We start from the raw sequence: 25,371 nt of genomic DNA on the forward strand, positions 1-25,371 counted from the left end.
GATCCCAGGCTAAAGCTTCGTTTTCATTGAAGTGGTAAATTGTAGAAACTGGTGGTAACATAAAAATTCTCCATTTAGTGGAGATAAATGTTTTTATAACCAGTTTTCATACTTTAACACCGGAATGGAAACTAGGCCTTATTAGTCTAGGATTATTGACAAACCCTGTTCTCATGCACTTAAACCTAGTTTCCATTCAGGTGCTACAATCTGGCAAACAGGTGGTAACATAAAAATTCTCCATAGGCTTTAATGGAGATGCATGTTTTTACCACCAGTTTCCAAAATGTACCACCTCAACGGAAACTAGCCCTTAGCTGTGGCAGAGAAGGAGGTGGAGCTGCACAAGAAAATTCTTGTCTAATGCTGCATTGAAAGAGCAATGTATAAATATGCTGTTTAAAGCATAAACCCAAAATCTTTCTTTGATGATTCTGAAAGAGCATACACTCTTAAACAAGTTTCCAATTTACTTTATTTTATCAAATCTGTTTCACTCTCTTGGAATCCTTTGTCAATAAAAGTCCCAATGCACCACTGGGAACTAGCTGAACATATAAAGTGAACCATCAACAAGAGGTATTTATGTGCAGTCACCTATCACCAAGTAGTGCATTGCCTCTCTTGAGGCTATCTAGGCATGCTCTATCTAAATGATTACATTTTTATTTTGACTTTGCTGTACCTTTAAATCCTGCTCTTTCTATCGCTGGCCAACATTGATTAAAAATTTTTTTATAGCTCATGAGAAAAACAATATGCTCAGCCAGTTTTACAAAAAACATTTTGAAAGCTTATGATAAATATATATTTTGATGATTAACACTGGCATATGTATTCAAATGTATTATTTAATAGACATGTGCGTTTCGTTACGAATTTAAATTCGAACGAATTTGTCAAATTCGGAGATTCGGATCGATTAGAATTTCCGAATTACCGTAGCACCGAATCTAACGAATAAATCCGAATTAGTTTGGATTTATTCGTAACATTCGGATGGTCATGGACTAATCACAATTACACTAGTATTAGGTTATATCACTCTGCTATGGGTTACACCTAATATTACAGTACATAATACTAGTCAAATACACAGCACATCCCACGTAACACATAAGGAACTTCCAAATTTATGAATCTAATCCGAACCGAATACATCCGAATTTATTTGAATCCGAATGAATCCGAACGAATACAAAACAAATGCTTTCAATTGTATCCGAATTCGAATCGATCCGAAAACGAAATTGGAAAACATCCAAATCGATCCTAAACGAACCGAAATGAATTTTTTCGTCGCGCACAAGTCTATAATTTATCTATGGCAGCAACCAAAACTTTTCGAAAATATAGTAAAAACGGCTGAAATTTTCACAAAACTTTATTAGAAATAGAAATGTTCAGTATGTACATAGTAATAGGAGTGTGTGTGTGTATATATACATATACACATATATATATATATATATATATATATATATATATATATATATATATATATATATATATATATATATATATATATGAAAAATGGTTTGACACAAAACATGCATTAAAGAGAGCATATTACAAAAGCATATGTCTCTTACAGTGTCTTCCATTAATCTTATCATTTTTCACTGTTTTAAGTGCAATTATATGCTCTATAAATGTAAGCCTTCCCAGCTTGATTGACCAAAGACCACACACAAGACATTGCCTTCCATGTTCTACAGAATAATACACCAGACATCAAACATATTTGGATTCCTACATTTTTAGCACAGCTTGGAACCCTGTGGTCAGTAATAATTACATCTGCAAAATTCACCACAGTCACATTCCAGCCACATTGTGTAAGCAATTCTTTTTAGGGAATGCTATGCTCCCCACCTGCAAGTCAGGATACAAAACCACAGATACCTTTGTGAAGCATCTGAATTGAAGGTTTATAAGCATGGAAATAAGCGAGCTGTGAAACAGCATAGAACTGAAAGATTTTCATAGAGACACCTTGTAAACTTCCTCGGTGGTCTACGGCAAAATACATCTAAACAATTGCACTATTGCGCAATTTTTTCCCAAAAATATGGGGTATTAGATTGTATTTAAAAAACAATCATTATGTTCTACAGTGTGCTAAACAACAATGGCACAAATTTATAATATTTTATCTTTTTTTTGTATGACATACAATGGCGATAGTCACATTTAATATTTCAGTGGTCATTTTGGCTGAAATAGGAACATCAGAAATTAAATGAACTTGTTTTTTTTGAAAAGCCAGTGTATGAGTTAAATAGTTAAATATGTTTTTGATTTTACCATTATTAAACTAAACAAGTCAAGTGCATTTCACACTGAGATACTTAAAAATGATCAGACTTGCAGAGCAAAAGAAAAATGTCTAAAGTTGTAAAATATTATTAACCGCAAACATTTTTAACATGGATATTTTCAATAAAAAATGAAACTTTTGTGCCAAACACTAATTGCAAATTTTATAGTTTAAAGGGATACTAACTAAAGTCATTTGTATTAAAATCAGAAATTCATATTTATTTCAGGGATAACAGGCAAAATAAATAATGTGTTTTGCAGAGTTTTATGGGGAATTACATTTGAAATCCTTTAAAACTATTGTTGCTTTTCTTTATTAGATAGCTACAAAAAAATTAATGAAAAATTTCACAAACATATCAATTCCTATTACAATGGGTCTATTGCACCTTTCCTTAGGCACAGATTTCCTTGTATTAGTATTATTATTATACTTTATTTATAAAGTACCAACATATTCCGCAGCGCTGTCCATGGGTACAATTCATTTAGATAAAACAATGTTATAAAACTTGTAAGAGACAAGACAAAATTTTACAAACACATACAGGAGGAATTAAGGACCCTATTCCCGTGGGAACTTACAATCTAGAAGGGTAGGAGGTTGAGAAGCAGGAGGTGAGGACTGCAAGATTGAGATGCTTGTATGCTTAAAGGGACATGAAACCCAAAACTTTTCTTTCATGATTATAGGGGCCGATTTATAAAGAGCCGAATGGCCGCTGATGCCCCTGTTTCCGCGTGAGCCTTCAGGCTCACCGGAAACAGCGGTTATGAAGTAGCGGTCTTAAGACCGCTGCTCCTTAACTAGTCCGCCTGCTCTGAGGCTGCGGACATCAATCTGCCCAATCTCATACAATCAGGCTGATTGACATCCGCTGCTAGCGGCCAAATCAGCAGGGTGTGGCATTGCACAAGAACTGAATGGATCATGTCAGAGAGACCGATGATAAATTGGCCCCAAAGAATGCAATTTTAAACAACTGTCTAATTTACTTTAATTATCAAAGTTTCTTCTTCTTGGTATCTTTTGTTGAAATACAGGGGTGTAAGCTCATGAGCGTGCACGTGTCTGGAGCACTATTTGGCAGCAATTTTGTTCAATTTGCACTAGACTGCAGCACTATTTCCTGCCATGTAGTGCTCCAGACATCTACCTAAGTATCTCTTCAACAAAGAATACCATGGAAATTAAGCAAATTTGATAATAGAAGTAAATTAGAAACTTTTTAAAAATTGTATGCTCTGTCCGAATCACAAAATATTTTTTTGGGTTCCATATCCCTTTAAAGGAACATGAAACCCAAACTATTTCATGATTTAAATAGAGTAAAAAAAAATTAAAAACAAAAAACCTTTGTAATTTATGTCTATTATCACATTGACTTTGTTCTCTTGGTATCCTTTGTTAAAAAACAGAGAGGTTGGCTTAGCATGTACTTGGCTAGAGCACAATAAGGCAACAGTTTTGTAAGAATGCTTTTAACAATGTTATACATTTGCAAGAACACTAGATGGTAGCAGTGCTTGTACAAAACTAGTGTCCTATAGTGTTTAAGACATATGCACAATTCCTACTTAGGTATGCTACTAAACAAATAATACCACAAGAACAAAGCAACTTTGATAATATGAGTAAATTGGAAACTTTTTTATTATTAATTTATGTATTATTAATGTATTTATTTATTAATTTATGTATTGGTCTAATTTGTTATGCCTTGTTCTTAACAATGTTTTTGTAAAATGATGCTTGTTTATTAACTATCAGCTAGATTACGAGTTTTGAGCGCAATAGACAAATTAACAAATGCAACAAAAGTTACGTTATTTAATTTCCTATAGTGCTGCCATTACAAGTTTGCAAACATAAGCCTTTTGCGTGCGACATGGTTGCGTTGAGCTCCATACCGCACACAATCAGAGCGCTGCTGAGATGTACTCGTGCACGATTTCCCAAAAAAAAATCAATGGGGATAGCCAGCAAAAAAAAAAAAAAAAAAAACCTAACACCCGCGATCGTGGAAACAAAAGTTCTGTAACGCAGCCCCATTGATGTCTATGGGGAAATAAAAATACTGTTTAAACCTAACACCCTGACATAAACCCGGAGTCTAAACACCCCTAATCTGCTGCCCCTGACATCGCCAACACCTACCTACAGTTATTAACTCCTAATCTGCGACTGCCACTCCCGATATCACCGCTACCTAAATAAAATTATTAACCCCTAATCTGCCACTCCCGATATCGCTGCAACTATACTACATTTATTAACCCCTAAACCGCCAGCTCCCACATCGCGACAAGCTAAATTAAACTATATTAACCTCTAAACCTAACCCTAATGTTACCCTAACATAACCCTAAGCCTAACTCTAACACCCCCTAACTTTAACATAATAAAAAAACTATTAACCCCCAAACCACCAGCCCCCCCACATTGCAACAAGCTAAATTAAACTATATTAACCCCTAAACCTAACCCTAACCCTAACGTAACCCTCAACCTAACCCTAACACCCCCTAACTTTAACATAATAAAAATATAGCTAAATTAAATTTACAATTATTAAAGGGACACTGAACCCAATTTATTTTATTTTGTGATTCAGATAGAGCATGCAATTTTAAGCAACTTTGTAATTTACTTCTATTATCAATTTTTATTCATTCTCTTGCTATCTTTATTTGAAAAAGAAAGCATCTAAGCTTTTTATTTTTGCTTCAGAATTCTGGACAGCACTTGTTTATTTGTGGATGAATTTATCCACCAATCAGCAAGAACAACCCAGGTTGTTCACCAAAAATGGGCCGGGATCTAAACTTACATTCTTGCATTTCAAATAAAGATACCAAGAGAATGAAGAAAATTGGATAGCAGGAGTAAATTAGAAAGTTGTTTAAAATGACATGCTCTATCTGAATCACAAAAGAAAAAAAAATGGGTTCAGTGTCCCTTTAACTAAATAAACCTATTAACCCCTAAACCGCCAGCCCCCCACATCGCAACAAGCTAAATTAAACTATATTAACCCCTAAACCTAACCCTAAACCTAACCCTAAACCTAACCCCCCTAACTTTAACATAATTAAATTAGATCTAAATTAAATTTACAATTATTAACTAAATAATACCTGTGATTTAAAACTAAATACTTACCTGTGAAATAAAACCTAAGCTAGCTACAATATAACTAATAGTTATATTGTAGCTAGTTTAGGTTTTATTTTTATTTCACAGGAAAGTTTGTATTTATTTTAACTAGGTAGACTAGTTAGTAAATAGTTATTAACTATTTAATAACTACCTAGTTAAAATAAATACAAACTACTACAACAAATAAAACCTAACCTGCCTTACACTAAAACCTACTATTACAAAAAATAAAAAAAACCTACCATTACAAAAAAAAGAAATTATACAAAAAATAAAGATTATTCCTATTCTTAATAAAGATTCTTCCTATTCTTATACCCTTAAAAAAATCAAACCCACCCCAAAATAAAAAACCCTACTCTAGAATAAGCTACCAAGGGCCCTTAAAAGGGCCTTTTGGGGGGCCCTTAAAAGGACCTTTTGTAGGGCATTGCCCTGAGATAATCAGTTCTTTTACTAAAAAAAAAAATACAAACACCCCCTAACACTATACATTACACAAAATAACAAACAAATTATCAAAAATAAAAAAATTATTCCTATTCTTATACCCATAAAAAACACCCCAAAATAAAAAACCTAATCTAGAATAAAATACCAATGGCCCTTAAAAGGGCCTTTTGTAGGGCATTGCCCTAAAGATATCAGCTCTTTTAAAAAAAAAAAAATTACAAAGACCCACTGACATTACAAACCTCCAGCCCCCCAAACCCACAAAATAAAAATAAAAAATATCTAAAAAACCTAAGCTACCCATTGCCCTGAAAAGTGCATTTGTATGGGCATTGCCCTTAAAAGGGCATTTAGCTCTTTTACTGCCCAGACCCTAACCTAAAAAATAAAACCCACCCAATAAACCCTTTACAAAGCCTAACACTAACACCAGACGATCCACTTACAGTTTTTGAAGTCCTGCTTGAACGATCTTCATCCTGGCGAAGTCTTCATCCAGACAGCCTCTTCAATCTTCATCCAGACGGCATCTTCTATCTTGATCCCAGAGGTGCGGTGCGGGTCCATCCTGAAGACATCCGGCGCAGAGCATCATCTTCATATGGTCGCCGCCGTACACTGAATCTTCAATGCAAGGGACGTGAGGAGCCTATATAGTCCTATTGTTGTTTTAGATTTTGTATATACAAATCACAAAGCATTATCATTATGTATACACAATTTAATGATAAATAAAAATACCTTTCTACAAAATCAGAAAAATTTTCACAAATTAATTAAGTTCTCTCTCTCTAGAGGGCTCTATAAACAAAAGGGCTCTATCAGGGGAGTGGGCTATGTGTGTGAGGGAGGAAGAATGGTACTCTGTATTGTTATATGTCTGTATATAGGTTACTGGGAAGGGCAGATCAGAGTGATATGTATGTATGTATGTGAATATGTGTGTATGAATGTGTGTGCATAAATGTATGTGTATAGTAGTACCTGTGGGGGGGGGGGGGGGTACAGCAGCAGAACGCGGGTTACTGGGAGAAAAGTGTCCCTCCAAATGTTGAGAGGTATGGTAAAAGTGCTGGCCAATAGGAAGGCAGAGCCACAGTAAGTATACACCATTGGGAAGAAGGCATTGGAATGAGCTTTCAGTAGGAAGCAGAAATTACAAGCGCCTTGGTGCTGAACCCAGGCGTCCGCGTGCAGTGAGTTACCGGGAGGGCGTCAGGCCTAGCGCTGAGTATTACTCTTTAACCTCTCTCTCTTAAATCCCATGAGCAGTAAAGTGCATGCTACACTTTGATTTTTCTTTCAGTAAAGTGCATGCTACAGATTGGGCTTTTTCAGAGAAGACAGGAAACGTGTGCCACTTGACGTTGCTCTTTTCTGCAGTAGACAGCGCTCTTTACACCATTGCAGTGCAGACTGAGCCCTGCAGTGCTATTACAGAGCCAAGTAACTGTCACTGGAGGAGTATAGCGCTAAGCGCAGGAACTGGCCTTCAAAAGTTGTTCACCCTATACCGCAGCACTTCGGATATTTGCAGCAGGAGGTAAGAATGTGGGTTTTTTATTCTCAGAATCTGCTCCATATTACATCAGTGATGTACAAATATAGGGCAAGGGGATTTTTTTAGGCATATCTGCTGCTCCAGTGTTGTTTAACTTATTCTATTTTTTCTGCATATCTCCTGTTAATATCCTTTTTGCCTTGATTTGTTTTCTTTGCCTCTTAATTGTTTCCTTTAGTTCTCAGAGACCTAAACATAAAACTGAGATGCAGAAGAGAAAGAAAAAACAAGGTTAAAAGGATATTAACCATATATGTGCCTTTAAATCTATATCTGCCAGACTCTTCAGCAGCCTGCTGCACAGTGTTGCTTGCTAACTAATATGTTCTACTTTATGCATGTATTTTGTTTTTGCTGCCCTATTTTCCTTGTTTTTTTTCTCTGCCCCTCAATTGTTTGTTTAGGTGTCAGATTAAAACCTAAACACACAACTGAGGTGCAGAGAAAAATAACATGGCAAATAGATATTAACAAGGATATTGGTAAAATATTTACCAGACTGAGAGCTCGCTTCCATTGAGTCGTTAAAAATGGAGCCGTAAGCTACCGAAGCGGCCAACAGCTAAAAGTAATTTACGGCTCCATTTTAGTACCAGGTTTCCATTGAAAAAATTAGCGTGTTGCGCGCAGTCGCTCTTTTTGGCCGTACGTAAGTTTGCGCTGCCAACCGATGTTGGATTCAATGAAAAGCGTGCCATAACAAGTGCATTGTCATGGTAACCCGACCTCTGTCTATAAGAATAACGGTTTGCGCCTGCGCTCTTTACCTGTGATCGCCTCTAGAGAGAAAGACACGGGAGCTAGTTGCGCTGGTAGGAGTTTGGTGGTTTTGAGAGTTGTTTGAGAGTTAGTGGAGAGTTTGATATTTTATTTTCATATATTCTTATTGTAGGCCTCATATAATATTAGGAACACACACATCCATACATTACTTAATTAACACACATTAGTTTATACACACAAACACACACACACACACTTTTATTTGATACAAACACATTCACATCTTTTTTTATTTCATTAACCCCCCATATCCCCATCTTCCTTTATTACTCCTTCCATTAACCCCCTTATCCCACTTCCCATCTCCCCTTTAACTACCCTTCCCTTCCCCACTATATAACTTTATTTTACTTTTTTTTCTTCATTTATACATTTTGCCCATCCATCTTTTTTTTTACATCCCATATTTTTTTTTTATTTGACTATATAGCCCATCCCTTTCTTCATTTGCATCCCTTATAATTTTTCTTTAATTTTGTTATAATCCTTTTTTTTTAAAATATTTAGCCCATCCCTTATTTCATTTACATCCCTTTGTTTATCCCCCCCCCCACACACACACATTTTTTTTATTTGCAGGGATATAGAATAGAGATAGTTAGGGTCTAGATAGGTTAGGTAGTTAGTTTTGGGGATATTTAATTTAGAGTTTAGTTAGGTGAATTAGTGTAGTTAGGTAAGCTAGGGACTTTATTGTTAGGTTAGAGTTAGGGAGGAAGGAGAAAAGGATGGATAGGCCTAGTGGAGTTGGGAAGGGGGTGGCTAGGGGGAGGGCAGTGGAGAGGGTGGATAGAGGGAGGGGGAGGGGGGAAGTAGGGAGTAGTATGGACAGGACTAGGAGTTGAGGTTTGGGTGGAGGATTTGTCCTTCCTCAAACCCTGGCAGAGGAGGGAAGGAGAGAGGGTGGAAGAGGAGTGGAGGTGGGAGGAGTGAGGAGGAGTCAGCCTCAACTAGGCACATGAAGAAAAGGGATAGTGGGGCAGACTGTGGCAAGTGGGGGTGGGGCTGGTGGTAGCCTGTCACAGCCTGCAGGGACAGTAGAGGGAGAGAGGGCTGGTCCCCAGTCACAGGAGGTAGAGTCTGTGTCTGCTGGCCCTTCAGGTGTGAAGGGCAGGCTTAGAGAGGAGAGGTACTCAGAGGAGGAGAAGGATGCTCTTGTTGAGGCCTACTTGGAGAGGGCACCTCAGCTTGAGAACCCTAACCTGAAGGTGAGTCTCAGGAACAAGTTGTGGGAGGAGATTCAAGTGGCAGTCAGCTGCTTAGGACGCAATCGTTCTATTGCCAGCATCAAACACAGGTATCATGACTACAGGAGGGAAACCAAGGCGAAGATGGCACAGCAGGCGAAATATGTATGTGGGACAGGTAGCGGTCCCAGTAAGAAGATTCACCTGAAGTCAGGGGAGGAGATGCTATCTAATGTGATCTATGGTGAAGCTGTCCTTGGATTCCAAGGGAAAATGGACACATCAGTGCCAGCTGAAGAGGTCCATGAAGGTGAATATTAAATATCATATGTAATAAATGTTTTATTTCTAACAAATGTATGTTCATCAGAAATTATTATTATTATTATTCTTTATTTATAAAGCGCCAACAGATTCCGCAGCGCTGCCCATGGGTACAAGGATAACAGTACAATGGAGAAACAATACAATAAAAGACAAAATTTTACAGACAAAATACAGGGGGAATTGAGGGCCCTATTCCCATGGGAACTTACAATCTAGATGGGTAGGAGGATGGGAAACAGGAGGTGGGGACTGCAAAGGTGAGAATGATATTAGTGAGTAGATTGAGGGCAACTGTTAGTTAAGTGAAGTTAGTTTGTTAATAAGTCGGGTGATAAGCTTCCCTGAACAGAAAGGTCTTTAGGGAACGTTTAAAGGAGGAGAGGTTAGGGGCAAGTCTGACAGCATGAGGAAGTGCGTTCCAGAGGGTTGGTGTCGCACGAGAGAAGTCCTGTAGTCTAGCATGAGAGGAGGTGATGGTAGAGGACGCAAGAAGCAGGTCATTGTTGGATCTTAGGGGGCGGGCAGGAGTATATTTGTTGATAAGTGAGGACAGGTAGGGTGGGGCAGTATTGGTGAGAGCTTTGTAGGTCAGGGTGAGAATTTTGAATTTGACTCTGTTGTGAATGGGGAGCCAGTGAAGGGACTCACAGAGAGGTGCAGCAGAAACAGAGCATCAAGAGAGGTGGATTAGCCTGGCAGATGCATTTAGGATGGATTGAAGGGGAGAGAGGTGGGAGAGAGGGAGGCCAGTTAGTAAGTTGTTACAGTAGTCAAGTTGGGAAATTACCAGGGAGTGGATTAGCTGTTTAGTAGTTTCAGCACCTAGAAATGGACGAATTTTGGAGATTTTGAGTAGGTGGTTGAGGCAGGATGAAGAGAGCAATTAGATGTGGGGAATGAAGGACAGATTTGAGTCAAGCGTGACTCTGAGGCAGCGGACTTGGGGTGATGGGGAGATAGTGGTGCCGTGGTGTTAGGTTTTTTTAAGGGTTTATTGGGTGGGTTTTAATTTTAGCTTAGAGTTTGGGCAAGAAAAAGAGCTCAATGCCCATACAAATGCCCTTTTCAGGGCAATGTGGAGTTAAGGTTTTTTAGATTAGGTTTTTATTTGGGGGGTTGGTTGTGTGGGTGGTGGGTTTTACTGTTGGGGGTTATTTGTATATTTATTTACAGGTAAAATAGCTGATTTCTTTTGGGGAAATGCCCAGCAAAAGCCCCCTTTTAAGGGCCATTGGTAGTTTATTGTAGGCTAGGGTTTTTTTTTTTTTTTTTATTATTATTTTCATAGTGCTCTTAGATTAGGTGTAATTAGTTTAAATATTTGATAGTTTATTTTTTATTTTGTGTAACTTAGTGTTTATTTTTTTTGTAACTTAATGTTTGTTATTTTGTGTAACTTAGTTGTTAGTTTTTGGTAACTTTGTAACTTTTAATAGTAGATTTAAATTATTTGAGTAGGGTTAAGTTTTTAAGTATATAATATATTTAATTTAATTTGTAGTTAAATGTAATTTTAGTATAACAGGGTAGATTTATTATTAGTTTAATATAGTTTAACGTAATTTTAGTATAATAGTTAGGGTAGGTTTATTAATAGTTTAATATAGTTTAATGTATTTTTAGTATTATAGTTATGGTAGATTAATTATTAGTTTAATATAGTTTAACATAATTTTAGTATAATAGGGTAGGTTAATTAATAGTTTAATATAGTTTAATGTATTTTTAGTATTATAGTTATGGTAGATTAATTATTAGTTTAATATAGTTTAATTTAAATCTAAAGGTAAGTTTTTAATTTATTATAAGATACGAATGAGTTAATATTTAATATAAAGTTAGCGGGTTGTTAGGTTTAGGGGTTAATAGCTTAATTTAGTTTATGGCTATGTGGGGGGCTGGCGGTTTAGGGGTTAATAGGTTTAGTAAGTTGTAGTGATGTGGGAGGCCAGGGGTTAATACATTTTTTTAGTTGCGGTAGGCTCCGGGAGCGGAGGTATAGGGGTTAATACATTTAGTTAGTTGCGGCAGTGTCGGGGAGCGGCAGGAATAGGGGTTAATAACTTTATTAGAGTTGCAGTGGGCTCTGGGAGCGACGGGATAGGGGTTAATAACTTTATTTAGTTGCGGAGGGGTCCAGGAGCAGCGGGATATGGGTTAAACATTTTAGTATAGTGGCGGTGTTTAGTGACAGGGTATAAATAAAGCTGTGAAAAAGCCGAATAGCAGCGAGATCGATGACTGTTAGTTAACAGCAGTCCGCTGCTCATCGCCCCGCACTTGGTGCACGGCTTTTTGACAGCTTTTTATATAAATATGGAGAGCGTATTCAGGTCCGTGCCCGAGATGTTAGGGGATGTCAGGCAAGCGTATTGGTGCCGTCGAATGCAAGTAAGTTGACGGCTTGATAAGTAGGCCTCATAGGCTTTGTTTTTTAAAATATCAATGTAATCATACACATGTGTAATACAGAATATACGCCTAGATTACAAGTTTTTGTCGGTAAGGCTGTGTGGGGCTAACAAGCCTTTTTTTCTTACCGCTCACTTAAGCCAACATTGAGCAAAATTTAGCTCCACATCTCACTGTAATACCAGCGTTGCTTACAGTAGTGGTAAGCTGGCAAAGCATGCTCATGCACGATTTCCCGATAGGAAACAATGGGGCTGAGCTGGCTGAAAAAAAAAAAAAAGCAGCGTTCAGCTCCTAACGCAGCCCCATTGTTTCCTATGGGGAAATGAAAGTTATGTCTACACCTAACACCCTAACATGAACCCGAGTCTAAACACCCCTAATCTTACACTTATTAACCCCTAATCTGCCACCCCTGCTATATTATTAACCCCTAATCTGCCGCTCCGGACACCGCCGCAACCTACATTATAATCTACTGTCCCCCAACATCGCCGACACCTACATTATAGTTATTAACCCCTAATCTGCCCCCCCAATGTCGCCGCAACTATATTAAATTTATTAACCCCTAATCTGCCGCCGCCAACGTCGCCGCCACTATAATAAATTTATTAACATCTAAACCTCAGTTTAACCCTAACCCTAACACCCCCTAACTTAAATATAATTTAAAATAATCTAAATAAATTTACTACAATTAAATAAATTATTCCTATTTAAAACTAAATACTTACCTATAAAATAAACCCTTAGCTAGCTACAATATAACTAATAGTTACATTGTAGCTATCTTAGGATTTATTTTTATTTTACAGGCAACTTTGTATTTATTTTACAATAGTTATTAAATAGTTATTAACTATTTAATAACTATCTAGCTAAAATAAGTACAAAAGTACCTGTAAAATAAACCCTAACCTAAGTTACAATTACACCTAACAATACACTATAATTAAACTAATTACCTAAACTACCTACAATTAATTACAATTAAATAAAATAAACTAAATTACGAAAACAAACAAACACTAAATTACAGAAAATAAAAAAAGAATTACACGAATTTTAAACTAATTACACCTAATCTAATCCCCCTAATAAAATAAAAAAGCCCCCAAAATAATAAAATTCCCTACCCTATACTAAATTACAAATAGCCCTTTAAAGGGCCTTTTGCGGGGCATTGCCCCAAAGTAATCAGCTCTTTCACCTGTAAAAAACAAAATACAATACCCCCCCAACATTAAAACCCACCCAATCCACCCTTAAAAAAACCTAAGACTACCCCCTTGAAGATCACCCTACCTTGAGACGTCTTCACCCAGTCGGGCACAAGTGGTCCTCCAGGGGGTCCGAAGTCTTGGAACAACCAATACAATGCGAGCTCAATCCTATTGGCTGATTGCATCAGCCAATAGGATTTTTCCTACCTTAATTCCAATTGGCTGATAGGATTCTATCAGCCAATCGTAATTGAAGGGACGCCATCTTGGATGATGTCACTTAAAGAACCTGTCATTCAGTCGTCGGCCGTCGGATGAAGAGGATGCTCTGCGTCGGATGTCTTGAAGATGTATCTGAAGATAGAAGATGCCACCTGGATGAAGACTTCGGCCGGTTTGGAGGTCCTCTTCTGGCCGGATGAAGACTTCGGACCCTCTGGAGGACCACTTGTGCCTGGCTGGGTGAAGACGTCTCAAGGTAGGGTGATCTTCAAGGGAGTAGTGTTAGGTTTTTTTAAGGGGGGATTGGGTGGGTTTTAGAGTAGGGTTGGGTGTGTGGGTGGTTTTAATGTTGGGGGGGGTATTGTATTTTTTTTTACAGGTGAAAGAGCTGATTACTTTGGGGCAATGCCCCGCAAGAGGCCCTTTTAAGGGCTATTTCTAATTTAGTATAGGGCAGGGAATTTTATTATTTTGGGGGGCTTTTTTATGTTATTAAGGGGATTAGATTAGTTGTAATTAGTTTAAAATTCTTGTAATTCTTTTTTAATTTTCTGTAATTTAGTGTTTGTTTTTTTTCCGTAATTTAGTTTATTTAATTTAATTGTAATTAATTGTAGGTAGTTTAGGTAATTAGTTTAATTATAGTGTAGTGTTAGGTGTAATTGTAACTTAGGTTAGGGTTTATTTTACAGGTACTTTTGTACTTATTTTAGCTAGGTAGTTATTTAATAGTTAATAACTATTTAATAACTATTGTACCTAGTTAAAATAAATACAAAGTTGCCTGTAAAATAAAAATAAATCCTAAGCTAGCTACAATGTAACTATTAGTAGCTAGCTTAGGGTTTATTTTATAGGTAAGTATTTAGTTTTAAATAGGATTAATTTATTTAATTGTAGTAATTTAATTTAGTTTTATTTAAATTATATTTAAGTTAGTGGGGGTTAGGGTTAGATTTAGAGGTTAATAAATTTAATATAGCAGCGACGTTGGGGTCAGCAGATTAGGGGTTAATAAATGTAGGTAGGTGTTGGCGATGTTAGGGACGGCAGATTAGGGGTTAATAAAATTTAACTAGTGTTTGCGAGGTGGGAGTGCGGCGGTTTAGGGGTTAATACATTTATTAAAGTGGCGGCGATGTCCAGTCGGCAGATTAGGGGTTAAATAATTTTATTAAAGTGTTTGCGATGTGGGGGGGCCTCGGTTTAGGGGTTAATAGGTAGTTTATGGGTGTTAGTGTACTTTGTAGCACTTTAGTTAAGAGCTTTATGTTCCGGCATTAGCCCATAAAACTCTTAACTACTGACTTTTAAATGCGGTAGGAGTCTGGACAGGAGAGGGTCTACCGCTCACTTTTTAAGGCGATCGTAATACCGGCCTTAGGAAAATCCCATTAAAAAGATAGGATACGCAATTAACGTAAGGGGATTTGTGGTATGCTAAAATTGCGGAAAAAAGTGAGCGGTAGACCCTCTCCTGCCTGACTCGTAACACCAGCAGGCGTTAAAAAGCTGCGTTGGGACCCCTCAACGCTGCTTTTTAAGGCTAACGCAAGACTCGTAATCTAGCCAATAGAATGTTCATATTTTATATATGGTTAGTAATCAATTGTTTTCAAGCATCAGTGGAAAACCTAGGTCGGTTGAGGACAAGTAATGTTTTACATGGTGCAAAGTCTGATTGGCACATTAACTTAAATTGATAGTAAACCTAATGTTTTTATTTCATGATTCAGATAGAGCAGCAATCAACTTTCTAATGTACTACTATTATCAATATTTCTTTGTTTTCTTGGTATCTTTATTTGAAAAAGTAGGAATGTAAGCTAAGAAGACTTTGAATTTTTGGTTCAACACTCTGGCTAGCACTCGTGATTGGTGGCTACATTTAGCCACCCAATAAGCAACAGCAACCCAGATTATGAAACAAAAAATTGGCCGGCTCTTAAGCTTTACAGTCTTGCTTTTCAAATAAAGATACCAAGAGAAGGAAGAAAATATGATAATAGGAGTAAATTAGAAAGTTGCCTAAAATTGCATGCTCTTTCTGAATCATGAAAGTTTAATTTTTACTTTACTGCCCCTTTAAGTGTATATTAACATAGTTGTAATGGATACATTCATCATGATTTCTGGACTGGCTATCTGCTCAAACAAGCAAGGGTATAGATTTTAATTATTTCTATCTATATCATATATATGGACTATGTGTAATACAAAAAGTCACTTAGAGGCACACTCTTTAAATATACACCTCTGGTTAAATAGGTTTGTTTTTATAGAAATTATATATATATATATATATATATATATATATATATATACATACAGGGAGTGCAGAATTATTAGGCAAATTAGTATTTTGACCACATCATCCTCTTTATGCATGTTGTCTTACTCTAAGCTGTATAGGCTCGAAAGCCTACTACCAATTAAGCATATTAGGTGATGTGCATCTCTGTAATGAGAAGGGGTGTGGTCTAATGACATCAACACCCTATATCAGGTGTGCATAATTATTAGGCAACTTCCTTTCCTTTGGCAAAATGGGTCAAAAGAAGGACTTGACAGGCTCAGAAAAGTCAAAAATAGTGAGATATCTTGCAGAGGGATGCAACACTCTTAAAATTGCAAAGCTTCTGAAGCGTGATCATCGAACAATCAAGCGTTTCATTCAAAATAGTCAACAGGGTCGCAAGAAGCGTGTGGAAAAACCAAGGCGCAAAATAACTGCCCATGAACTGAGAAAAGTCAAGCGTGCAGCTGCCAAGATGCCACTTGCCACCAGTTTGGCCATATTTCAGAGCTGCAACATCACTGGAGTGCCCAAAAGCACAAGGTGTGCAATACTCAGAGACATGGCCAAGGTAAGAAAGGCTGAAAGACGACCACCACTGAACAAGACACACAAGCTGAAATGTCAAGACTGGGCCAAGAAATATCTCAAGACTGATTTTTCTAAGGTTTTATGGACTGATGAAATGAGATTGAGTCTTGATGGGCCAGATGGATGGGCCCGTGGCTGGATTGGTAAAGGGCAGAGAGCTCCAGTCCGACTCAGACGCCAGCAAGGTGGAGGTGGAGTACTGGTTTGGGCTGGTATCATCAAAGATGAGCTTGTGGGGCCTTTTCGGGTTGAGGATGGAGTCAAGCTCAACTCCCAGTCCTACTGCCAGTTTCTGGAAGACACCTTCTTCAAGCAGTGGTACAGGAAGAAGTCTGCATCCTTCAAGAAAAACATGATTTTCATGCAGGACAATGCTCCATCACACGCGTCCAAGTACTCCACAGCGTGGCTGGCAAGAAAGGGTATAAAAGAAGAAAATCTAATGACATGGTCTCCTTGTTCACCTGATCTGAACCCCATTGAGAACCTGTGGTCCATCATCAAATGTGAGATTTACAAGGAGGGAAAACAGTACACCTCTCTGAACATTGCTGCTGCACGCAATGTTGATGGTGAACAGATCAAAACACTGACAGAATCCATGGATGGCAGGCTTTTGAGTGTCCTTGCAAAGAAAGGTGGCTATATTGGTCAATGATTTGTTTTTGTTTTGTTTTTGAATGTCAGAAATGTATATTTGTGAATGTTGAGATGTTATATTGGTTTCACTGGTAAAAATAAATAATTGAAATAGGTATATATTTGTTTTTTGTTAAGTTGCCTAATAATTATGCACAGTAATAGTCACCTGCACACACAGATATCCCCCTAAAATAGCTATAACTAAAAACAAACTAAAAACGACTTCCAAAACTATTCAGCTTTGATATTAATGAGTTTTTTGGGTTCATTGAGAACATGGTTGTTGTTCAATAATAAAATTAATCCTCAAAAATACAACTTGCCTAATAATTCTGCACTCCCTGTATATATATATATATATATATATATATATATATATATATATATATATATATATATATATATATATATATATATATTTGATTTCAAATGTTATATGTTTCATCAGATTAATTAATTATAACAATTTATTTTTCAGTATCGGAACATGAGTATGAGTCCTCAACAAGACCGGAGGCCAGTGATGTTCTGGAATTCAGTGAGGAGGGGGATGTTATTGAAGCTGGATACTCCTATCTTAGCATGCTTGATGGGGATGATCAACAGCCACTGGTCTATGAGGTTGAAATGTTCCGCCCCATCCCCATATTCATCTGGGAGGACATATCATCAGATGCATCCTTCACCACCACAGCATTATCAGATGCATCCTTCACCACTACAGCATCAGCAGATGCATCCTCCACAGCAGCATCAGCAGATGCATCCTCCACAGCAGTATCAGCAGATGCATCCTTCACCACAGCATCAACAAATGCATCCTCCACCGCAGCATCAGCAGATGCATCCTCCACCGCAGCATCTGTACTATATGCCACCTCAACAGCATTTCCAGCACCCTCCCATGGCACAACAAATGCCGCCACCACCACCACAACAATCACCACCACCACCCACCAATGTCTGTCCTCAATTGGATATTGAGCCACCCACACAGTCCCCAAGACTGAGTGACGACAACCCCACACAGAGCCAGGAATATGTGCTGGAGACACCTATGGGCCACAAGTCCCCCCATGGAATCCAATATTCCCGCACAGTCCCAGCAGGATGTTCTACTGAGGCTCATTCACAGGGAGCTTAGGCTGACTAGGCTCCAGCAGCAGCATGATTTCAGGAGGCTACAGATCCAGATGGACATACATAATGCCTCACTCGTCCACCTGGCAGAGGCAGTGGAGAGGCTTGCAGATAGGCCGCAAACTCCCTCCTCACTTGCATCCTCCGTCATCTCCCTGCATGACCCTGAATCACATGTTTTAGCCTCCCAGTCAGCTGGTGTGCGTTGCACAAGACGCCACACTTCCACCCTAAGTACCTCTCCTCCAAAGGCCAAATCCCGCCGCAGGCATTAATAAATATTTTTTAATTATTTCCAATTTTTTACAAAAGGTTTTAAGATGTTATCACCTAATAGGAGATGTATATGTAGTTTTAATATATTTACAATTGTATCATATTGGGAAGAGTATGCCGTAGTGAAAACCACACATTCTGTGAAGCCATTTTTATATACTTTTTTGTTTTGTCTCTGATTGGCATGTTTATGAGATATTTTTACTTCCTTGCGGCACTTTTCCAAGATATTTTGCTTATATCCCCTTTCTATTAGTCTATTTTTTCATTGTATAGACTGTAGATCGTAAACCTCATCTGACTTGGTGTTTCTCCTAAGTCTGATGAATTGCCCCCTTGGTATTGCTTGTACAAGGTGCTTGGGATGCTGCGAAGTAGCGTGCAAAATAGTGTTCCCAGCAATGGATTTTCTGTATGTCTTCGTGCATATGTGATTCTCTTGAATTTGCAGAGTTAGATCCAAAAAATATATATATAATTTTAGTAAATCTATATAAAATGACTATCATTAACTAAATTATTCCTATTTAAAACGAAATACTTACCTGTAAAATAAACCCTAAGATAGCTACAATATAACTAATAGATACATTGTATCTATCTTAGGGTTTATTTTTATTTTACAGGCAACTTTGTATTTATTTTAACGAGGTACAATAGTTATTAAATAGTTATTAACTATTTAATAACTACCTAGTTAAAATAAAGACAAATTTAACTGTAAAATAAAACCTAACCTTTGTTACAATTACACCTAACACTACACTATAATTAAATTAATTACCTAAAAAAAATACAAATAATTACAATTTAAATAAGTTATCTAAAGTACAAAAAAACCCACTAAATGACAGAAAATAATAAAATAAGTACAAGAATTTTAAACTAATCACACCTACTCTAATCCCCCTAACAAAATAAAAAGCCCACCAAAATAAAAAAAAGCCCTACCCTACACTAAATTACAAATAGCCCTTAAAAGGGCCTTTTGCGGTGCATTGCCCCAAAGTAATCAGCTCTTTTACCTGAATCTCCCCCAACATTAAAACCCACCACCCACACAACCAACCCTACTCTAAAACCAACCCAATCCCCCCTTAAAAAACCCTAACACTAACCCCTTGAAGATCACCCTACCTTGAGAAGTCTTCACCCAAACGGGCAGAAGTCCTCCATGAAGCCAGCAGAAGTGGTCCTCCAGACTGCAGAAGTGGTCCTCCAGATGGGCAGAAGTCTTCATCCAGGCAGCATCTTCTATCTTCATCCATCCGGCGTGGAGCGGCTCCATCTTCAAGACATCCGACGCAGAGCATCCTCTTCAAACGACGTCCAACTGAAGAATGAAGGTTCCTTCTATTTTCATCCATCCGGGAGAGGAGCGGGTACATCTTCAAGACATCCAATGCGGAGCATCCTCCAATCAGCCAATAGGATTGAGTTCGCAATCTATTGGCTGTTCCAATCAGCCAATAGAATGCCAGCTCAATCCTATTGGCTGATTGGATCAATCAATAGGATTTTTTCTACCTTAATTCCGATTGGCTGACAGGATGACATCACAATTTTGAGACTGCATCCTGTCTCACACGGATGATGCACACCAGTCTGGCCATAAAAGGAAGTGCAGGAAATGAGCAGCATCCACCACAATGCACCATAGTCAGCAAAATAGGTGAGTAAAATGGCTGCCAGCAGCACATGGCAAACATAACAGGGAAAAAACCCTGACAGTACCCTGCCCTCAACGACCCCTCCCCCCGCGGGAGGACAAAAGGCTTATTGGGGAAACGGGCATGGAAGGCACGGAGGAGGACGGGAGCATGGACATCAGAGGAGGGAACCCAAGAACGCTCCTCTGGACCGCAGCCCCTCCAGTGAACTAAATATTGTACACGGCCCCTGGACATACGAGAGTCAATAATGTTGCTGACCTCATACTCCTCATGGTTGTCAACAAAGATAGGATGGGGACAAGGCAACACAGTGGTAAACCGATTACAAACCAATGGTTTCAAGAGGGAGACATGAAAAACATTGGAGATGCACATAGCAGGAGGAAGGTCAAGAGCGTAGGCCACAGGATTAACCCGTCAGAGTATTCGAAAAGGACCAACATAATGGGGAGCCAGTTTATTGGAAGGCACACGAAGGTTCAAGTTGCGGGAGGACAGACAAACTCTCTCACCAACCTGGTAGGAAGGTGCGGGCAGACGCCTACGATTAGCCTGGAACTTTTGGCACTGCATAGAATGATGAAGGCAATCCTGAATCTGCACCCACGTGGAATGGAGTTGCCGGAGATGCTCCTCCAAAGCCGGAATACCCTGAGACATGAATTGGGCAACAAGGATGGTTGAAACCCATAATTCGCCATGAACGGGGATAACTTGGAGCAAGCATTAATAGCACTATTACGAGCAAACTCTGCCCAAGGTAACAGTTCAGACCAATTATTGTGATGATCTGAGACATAGCAACGGAGGAACTGTTCCAGAGCTTGATTAGACCATTCCGCAGCCCCATTGGATTGAGGGTGATATGCAGAGGAGAAGGAAAGCTGGATCCCCATTTGAGCACAAAAGGAATGCCAAAATCTGGAGACAAACTGTCTACCCCAGTCTGACACTATCTCCTTGGGTAATGGAAGACCTCCCAGGCAAAAATTGAAACAAGCACCTGAGCGGTAGGCAGCTTCATCAAGGGAATGCAATGTGACATTTTAGAAAAACGGTCAACCACCATAAGGATAACAGTATTGCCATTGGAAACAGGGAGCTCGACAATGAAGTCCATGGAAAGATGTGTCCAAGGATGCTCACCATTAGCAATAGGTTGAAGAAGACCCACAGGAAGATGTCGAGGAGTCTTATTCTGTGCACAAACTGAGCAGGAGGCAACATACGCAGCAACATCAGAATGAAGACCTGGCCACCAGAATTGTCGAGTGACAGACCAAATCATTTGGTTCTTGCCTGGGTGACCTGCGGCTTTAGGATAGTGGTAAGTGTGCAAAAGTTTAGTTTGAAGATTCTCAGGAACAAAACACTTACTACTAGGTTTCTCAGGAGGTGCATTGGTTTGTGCAGCCAGGATCTCCTCCCCCAAGGGAGAAGTCAAATTAGAACGTATGGTAGCTAAAATATGGTCAGGAGGTATAACAGGAGTAGGTACTCCTTGGACAGAGGCAAAAATTGTCGAGAGAGAGCATCAGCCCTAACATTCTTACTACCAGGCAGGTAGTAGATGACATAATTAAACCGTGACAAAAATAGCGCCCATCTGGCCTGTCGGGGCGACAAATGTTTTGCTTCAGATAGATAAGTTAAATTCTTGTGGTCAGTAAGAATGAGCACTGGCATGCTAGTACCCTCAAGAAGATGCCTCCATTCCTTGAGTGCCAACATTTTGGCCAGTAATTCCCTGTCGCCAATTTCATAATTGCACTCCGCTGGAGACAATTTCTTAGAGAAGAAACCACACGAATACAAGGAACCATCAGGCATAGACGTTGAGACAAGAGGGCACCTACTCCAGTCTCAGACGCATCGACCTCAAGAACAAAAGGCAGGACAGGGTTAGGATGAGCCAGAACTGGAGTGGCAGCAAAGGCAGTCTTAAGACTATCAAAGGCCTTAATGGCAGTAGGTGACCAATGGAGTGGATCATTCTCTTTACGGGTCATGTCTGTGATAGGTTTGACTAAGGAAGAAAAGTTTTTAATTAACTTTCTACAGTAATTGGCGAACCCCAAAAAAAACGTTGAATAGACCGAAGACCAACTGGGCGAGGCCACTGCAGAACTGCAGATAACTTGTCAGGATCCATGGAGAACCCTTCAACGGAGATAACATAACCTAGGAAGGTTACTTGAGTCTGATGGAACTCACATTTCTCAAGTTTACAGAACAGGCCGTTCTCACGTAGTCTCTGAAGAACCCGTGTAACATCAGAACGATGAGCCTCAAGTGTGGGTGAGTGTATGAGGATGTCGTCTAAGTACACCACAACACACTGTTGCAACATATCTTGTAGGACATCATTAATAAATTCCTGAAAACAGCAGGAGCATTACGTAGGCCAAAGGGCATTACAAGATACTCATAATGCCAGCTCCTGGTTTTAAATGCTGTTTTCCATTCGTGACCCTCCTTAATCCAAACGAGATTGTACGCTCCTCTCAAATCAAGTTTAGTAAAGACCGTAGCTCCCTTGAGGTGGTCAAAGAGTTCCGTAATGAGTGGAATAGGGTAAGCATTCTTAATTGTAAGACTATTAAGACCCCTATAATAGATGCATGGTCTTAACTCGCCACCCTTTCTCTTCACAAAGAAAAAGCCAGCCCCTGCAGGAGAGCAGGATTTGCATATGATCCCCCGCGACAGAGCATCAGCAACAATTCTCTGCAACAAACAGAGGGTACACCCGGCCCTGAGGAGGAATGGCTCCGGGTTGCAGGTCTATGGCACAATCGTAAGACCGGTGAGGAGGCAACGTACCAGCATGCACCTTGTCAAAAACGTTTAGTAACTCTCGGTACTCCTCTGGCAATTGAGATACTGAAGAAGTGCACAAGACTTTAACTGGTTTCTGAAGACAAGTGGAAATATATTGCGGGGACCACGACAAAATTTTGGACCTGCGCCAGTCGAGACTGGGATTGTGCTTTTGGAGCCAGGGATAACCCAGAATAACCAGAAAATGCGGAGAGTTTATCACCTGGAACTGGAGGGTTTCAAAATGGAGAGCCCCAACAGCCATGGACAACGGAGCAGTTTCGTGAGTAATGAGTGCGGGCTGAAGGGGTCTGCCATCAATGGCTTCTATAGCAAGTGGAACGGACCGAGGCAAAACAGGAATGGAGTGCTTTGATACAAAAGCACTGTCAATGAAATAGCCCGCAGCACCGGAGTCAACAAGAGCCTGAGTGACTATGGAGGAGTCCACCCAGGAAAGGACAACCGTGACCAAAGGTTTCTCCTTAAGCGGTTCCCAGGACGAGGATAAACCACCCAAGGTCTGCCCCCGACAGGACCTTAGATGTGAGCGTTTCCCGGCCATGTAGGACAAGACTTCAAAAGGTGGCCCTGTAACCCACAATAAAGGCAGAGCCCCTCCTTCCTCCTAAAGTCCCTCTCTGCCGCGGAGAGACACGTGAATCCCAACTGCATCGGCTCAGCAGTACCTGGTGACTCGGGACCAGGAGGCATGGGTGGGAACGAACACGTAGGAGACAACGGAACAGGAGGCTTCCGCAAGCACTCCTTGAAAGAGAGCCTTTCTCTGAGTCTGATGTCAATTAGGTTAAAAAAAGACACCAATGCCTCGAGATCCTCTGGTAAATCTCTGGCAGCAACTTCGTCTTTAATCGCATCAGAGAGCCCATGAAAGAAGGCGGCAACAAGGGCTTCATTGTTCCAACCTACCTCTGCGGCAAGGGTACGGAACTCAATAGCATACTGAACAACAGATCTTGTACCTTGCTGAATGGACAGGAGTCGTTTAGCAACCGAGAAGGAGCGAGCCGGAACATCAATTACCCTTCGAAAGGAGGCCACAAATTCAGGGTAATTTGAAATCACAGGTTTATTAGTCTCCCACAAGGGATTTGCCCAGGCAAGAGCTGTGTCAGAGAGTAACGAGATGAGAAATCCCACCTTATCTCTGTCAGAGGGAAACGCCTGAGGTAACATCTCAAAGTATGGAATTGCTTTTTTATGAACTTTTATATGAACTTTTAAAGGAACTTTTTTTGAATTTTCTTCTGACCCTTTTTTTTTTTTTTTTTAACTTTTTCTCATTTACTCTTAAACCACTGGTGGTCATTCTATATAATAATTTTTGTCATTTTTTATTATTATGTCTATTAAATATTATTATTAATTTGTTTTAAACCACATATCAGAACTTGTTTTATTAATTATATCAGTTATATCAAATTATCAAATTGTCATTTTGAGAATTTTTTAATCTCTTTTATATAGCAGCTTCTTTTTAGCGCTCCCTATTCTATCTGTTTTAACTATCTTTTGGGTGTCTTTGGAACTAACTCCCATTTTTTAGGGTAGCCATTTATGTGCTATATGTAGGCCTGTTTACTTGCTATACATCTTTTTTAGTTCCTGGCCTATTTTAGAGGATTTCACACACACATTTATCATACCATATTTTAATATGGAAATCTTTTCCACCAGAGTATCTATGTTGTCTGACATTGAACAAATAGAAAATATTGGATCAATTGATATGATGTCAGATAACATGGATATCAAAGATATTTGTGAGGATCTAGAGAAAATTATGACCAAAGAATTAAAACAAAAACTTGAGGTCAGTTACCTACAGAGATATTTAAATTTAAACATGGTACCCAGGGGGTTAAGGTTAATTAAAGATTGTACATTTGATCTACAAGAGACTTTAGAAATAGAATGGTATAATACTCTGAAAGAAGCCTCCCTGAATCTAATGAAAATTATTATTAAATCACGTAATATAACCCTTAGAGAATTTGAGGAGAAATTGAATTATATAAGTAATGAATTATCACTCTTTAGTTAGAATGAAGATTTTAAAACTTTACAGAATGAAATCATTTCACGTTTGAAGATTATTAAAAAGTATACACTTGATATCAAAAATAAGAAAATGAATAGAGATACTTCAGATTACAATCCAAAAAATATTAATAGACAAAGACAAAAATATAGAGACTTCTGTTCTAACTGAATCACCCCCAGATATAGAATCACAACCAGCGAAAGATGAAAAATGGA

Source organism: Bombina bombina, chromosome 2 (assembly GCF_027579735.1).
Source record: "Bombina bombina isolate aBomBom1 chromosome 2, aBomBom1.pri, whole genome shotgun sequence".
Taxonomy (NCBI): domain Eukaryota; kingdom Metazoa; phylum Chordata; class Amphibia; order Anura; family Bombinatoridae; genus Bombina; species Bombina bombina.